We start from the raw sequence: 5,000 nt of genomic DNA, 5'->3' as shown, positions 1-5,000 counted from the left end.
ATTCGCATGATCCGCCATACGGAGCAGGAGATAATAGACGCCTTTGAGTAGGCTAACTCCCTCGCGTAAGGTACGTGATTTTATGAGCCGCCAAAGGTTAGTTTCGGAACGTTTCGATGATTTGAACATACGACCTCAGGACAGGTGAGACTACCCGCTGAATTTAAGCATATTATTAAGCGGAGGAAAAGAAACTAACTAGGATTCCCTTAGTAGCGGCGAGCGAACAGGGATTAGCCCAGCACTGAATCCCGCGATCGTAACCGGTCGCCGGGAGATGTGGTGTTTGGAAGGATCCATTATCTGGCGAGTTCGCGGCGCGTTCAAGTCCATCTTGAATGGGGCCATCGCCCATAGAGGGTGCCAGGCCCGTAGCGACCGCTGCGGCTTGCTAGAGGATCTCTTCTTAGAGTCGGGTTGCTTGAGAGTGCAGCCCTAAGTGGGTGGTAAACTCCATCTAAGGCTAAATATAACCACGAGACCGATAGCGAACAAGTACCGTGAGGGAAAGTTGAAAAGAACTTTGAAGAGAGAGTTCAAGAGTACGTGAAACCGTTCAGGGGTAAACCTGAGAAACCCGAAAGGTCGAATGGGGAGATTCATTCGCGCCTGTTGTTGGGATTTACTGACTGTGGGAACGGCGACGTTCGCGTTGGCTGTTCCCTTCGGTTCATCTCCGGCTTCGGACGCGTGCACTTCTCCCCTAGTAGGTCGTCGCGATCCGTTGGGTGCTGTTCTACGGTCTCGAGTGTAGCCCGTGAGCTCGGATTTTCCGATGTTTACGGACACTGGGTTTCCGAACAGCTCGCTCGACGGTTTACTGATGGCGGGAGGCCGCGACTTAGTTCGCGTCCGGCCCGTGGCAAGTATGTGAATTGTGATGGCGATCGGACCTAGTGCCGATTCCGTCCGTTTGCGACTGTTCGCCGCGGTGTTCTTGGACAGACCTCTTGAAACGCCGATCAGCGACGCTATTGCTTTGGGTACTTTCAGGACCCGTCTTGAAACACGGACCAAGGAGTCTAGCGTGTGCGCGAGTCATTGGGAATCACTAAACCTAAAGGCGCAATGAAAGTAACGGTTCACTTTATGTGAACTAAGGGAAGATGGTCGGTCTCCATGACTGACCCGCATTCCCGGGGCGCCTCATTCTCATTGCGAGAGGAGGCGCACCAAGAGCGTACACGCTGGGACCCGAAAGATGGTGAACTATGCCTGGTCAGGACGAAGTCAGGGGAAACCCTGATGGAGGTCCGTAGCGATTCTGACGTGCAAATCGATCGTCGGAACTGGGTATAGGGGCGAAAGACTAATCGAACCATCTAGTAGCTGGTTCCCTCCGAAGTTTCCCTCAGGATAGCTGGCGCTCGTTGCATACGAGTCTCATCCGGTAAAGCGAATGATTAGAGGCATTGGGGTCGAAACGACCTCAACCTATTCTCAAACTTTAAATGGGTGAGATCTCCGGCTTGCTTGAATGTGAAGCCGCGAGATTTCGGATCAGAGTGCCAAGTGGGCCATTTTTGGTAAGCAGAACTGGCGCTGTGGGATGAACCAAACGCCGAGTTAAAGCGCCTAAATCGACGCTTATGGGATACCATGAAAGGCGTTGGTAACTTAAGACAGCAGGACGGTGGCCATGGAAGTCGGAATCCGCCAAGGAGTGTGTAACAACTCACCTGCCGAAGTTACTAGCCCTGAAAATGGATGGCGCTGAAGCGTCGTGCTTATACTCGGCCGTCAGTGGCATGTGCGGTCGCCCTTCGGGGCGGTCATGAAGCCCTGATGAGTAGGAGGGTCGCGGAGGTGAGCGCAGAAGGGCTGGCCGTGAGGCCGTCTGGAGCCGCCTTCGGTGCAGATCTTGGTGGTAGTAGCAAATACTCCAGCGAGGCCCTGGAGAGCTGAGGTGGAGAAGGGTTTCGTGTGAACAGCCGTTGCACACGAGTCAGTCGATCCTAAGCCCTAGGCGAAAGCCGATGTTGATGTGGCGTTGTTAATCGTGTTTATAAGTGGTGGCAGAAATGCTATGCATCTTGACGCGTGACGCACGCCCGTCGGGCGAAAGGGAATCCGGTTCCTATTCCGGAACCCGGCAGCGGAACCGAAATTAAACCGGGCCCTCGTAAGAGAGTTCGTCGGGGCAACCCAAAAGGACCCGGAGACGCCGTCGAGAGATCCGGGAAGAGTTTTCTTTTCTGCATAAGCGTTCGAGTTCCATGGAATCCTCTAGCAGGGAGATATGGTTTGGAACGCGAAGAGCACCGCATTTGCGGCGGTGTCCGGATCTTCTCCTCGGACCTTGAAAATCCGGGAGAGGGCCACGTGTAGGCGTCGCGCCGGCTCGTACCCATATCCGCAGCTGGTCTCCAAGGTAAAGAGCCTCTAGTCGATAGAATAATGTAGGTAAGGGAAGTCGGCAAATTAGATCCGTAACTTCGGGATAAGGATTGGCTCTGAGGATTGTGGCGTGTCGGGCTTGTTGGGGAAGTGGGTCACGGCTAACGTACCGGGCCTGGGCGAGGTGATGCGTTTCGCTTGCGTTACGTTTGATCCGAGCTCGGTCCCGCGTCTTGGCCTCCCGCGGAATCGTCAAGCTTCGAGACCCCGTGAGTGCTCGCAAGGGTGCTCTGGGTAATCTCTGCGGCCGTCATCTAACAATCAACTCAGAACTGGCACGGACTGGGAGAATCCGACTGTCTAATTAAAACAAAGCATTGCGATGGCCCCAGCGGGTGTTGACGCAATGTGATTTCTGCCCAGTGCTCTGAATGTCAACGTGAAGAAATTCAAAAAAGCGCGGGTAAACGGCGGGAGTAACTATGACTCTCTTAACATCTCGACTCAGGATGTTGAGCTCACAGGGTTCTCTTCCCTGTGGGTAAGGAGGACGGGTCCGGTGCTTGCACCACCCGAGGGTTGGTAACGTGTGGCAACACACGGCTAAGAGCCTCCAAGAGAAAGGTCTGAAAGGTTAGCAACCTCGCAGATGGCATTCCCGAGCTCCGATCACAAGATCACAAGCCTCGGCAGGGGGGGGGCATGGCTCCGTTCCCTCCCTGGAGTTAATGTCTCAACCTCAGGGAGTCACTGTTAACGACCCGGCAGTATTGGACTCTCTCACGGACCACCAACTCGATTTGTATGGCAAAATCGAGGGAGGCAATTTTATAATAGAAGTTCCCTTTAGCGATGCCTCATGCAGTGTTTGTCTCACCACTGCACGCGGGAACTTCATGGCATTGAGTATAAACGATGCAATAAAGCATGTTAAAGATACACACGATCCTCATACTCCCAAATTTGTTTGCAAAGCGTGCCATAAGGAGTATGTGTCGAAACATGCGGCTCTATGCCATGTGCCGAAATGCACAGGCCCAGAAGTACCTCCACCTAATGCAGTTAGGTGTAATCATTGTAATAGGTACTTCAGAACACAAATGGGCGTATCGCAACACGAGATAAAGGCTCATCCCCAAGTAAGAAATGAAGCTAGAGCAGGGACCTCCGGAGCCGAAAGGCAGCGTGCTCCCAGAGAGGGAGGCTTCACGGTGGAGGAAGTCGACCTCATGCTGGATCTGGAGCGGAGGTTCTATGGGGATTCTCGTATTGCGAAAAGAATGGAGGGTTTTTTGAATAGGACCGCAAAGCAATTAAGGGATAAGCGAGCACTGTCCTCTTATAGAACTTTGCGAGATCAGTACTTGCGTGACCATCCGCCGCAAGATACACCCTCGAGCCACCTTGACTCGGATAGCGCGGGATACGCTTCCAGCCAAGAAGGGATCGAAGAGCGATCCGAACCTGATACCCTTCAGGTACAGGTTCCTGTGATACAGGTGACTCCAGCGCCTGATGACTTGTCATCTCCAGAGTTAGCCGAATGGAGAAGTGGGATTTTAGAGCATGCTCTAGCTCATCAGTTACCTCAAGGTGTCACCCCTGACAAGTCAGCAGAAGCGATCCATCTTCTGCAGGGCGCCCTCCGACTTGCCTCGGAGCCTGATTTTGAGTTTTCACAAGCTCAGATCGACTTCCTCTACCAGGAGGCAACTTCACATTTCAGACCGTCGGGGTGTGAAGCAGGAGGGAACAAAAGCCCAAGAGTTCGGGGCAAGGGGCGTAGCAAAAGGCGTTTCTTGTATGCCCGAACTCAAGAGTTATACAAGAAAAATCCAGGACAAGTAGCCAAACATGTCCGACAGGGAGTAGATTGGATAGGTGGCTATCAGCAGCCACCTATGTCGGAAGTGAAGGAGCTTTATACAAAGCTATGGGGAGTGGCGCCGCTGGCGCAGATGCCCGAGGGCATCAACGAGGACCCGATAGCACCCTCAGAAGCACTCCCGCCCTTCACAGTTGATGAGATCCGGAAACGTATCTCTGCAACCAAACAATCTACGGCCCCCGGCCCGGATGGAATCAGGCGGGCCGATGTGATGCAAAGGGGCAAGGTAGAAGTGCTCCATTTATTATTTAATCTGTTGTTGCTTAGTGGGAAGCTACCAACAGACTGGAGTATGAACCGAACTACACTGATACCAAAAGAGGGCAAAGACGTTACAAAGACTGAAAATTTCAGGCCCGTAACAATAACATCTCTGGTAAGCCGCATTTTTTGGGGCTGCATAGACCAGAAGATAAGATCAGTAGTCGGTTTCACACCCCGCCAAAAAGGGTTCATTTCGTCAGAGGCGGGGTGCTTCAATAACGTGCACATTCTTGTGGAGTTGCTGCGGCACTCCAAGGCTACTGGGAAGAACCTGGTCGTAACGATACTGGATATAAGTAAGGCTTTTGACACCGTCCCACACTCAATATTGGGACCGTCGTTACGCAGAAAAGGGCTTCCACCGGTAGTTGCACAGCTGGTGGAAGAATCATACAAGAATGTGTGCACGAAAATCTCCACCGCGGGTGGGAGTGTTGAGATAAATCTCCAGCGAGGTGTCAGGCAAGGTGACCCTCTAAGCCCGTTCGCATTCAACGCAGTATTAGAACCC

The 5,000-nt window shown here is 52.8% G+C and overlaps 1 pseudogene; it reads left to right on the top strand.

The window, feature by feature from the left end:
• Positions 1 to 130: 130 nt before the first annotated feature.
• The window catches only part of LOC123688220, an 8,353-nt pseudogene continuing 3,483 nt past the window's right edge, over positions 131 to 5,000 (top strand).

Source organism: Harmonia axyridis, chromosome X, assembly GCF_914767665.1.
Source record: "Harmonia axyridis chromosome X, icHarAxyr1.1, whole genome shotgun sequence".
NCBI classification, from domain to species: domain Eukaryota; kingdom Metazoa; phylum Arthropoda; class Insecta; order Coleoptera; family Coccinellidae; genus Harmonia; species Harmonia axyridis.
This window is presented reverse-complemented; position numbering and strand designations above follow the sequence as displayed.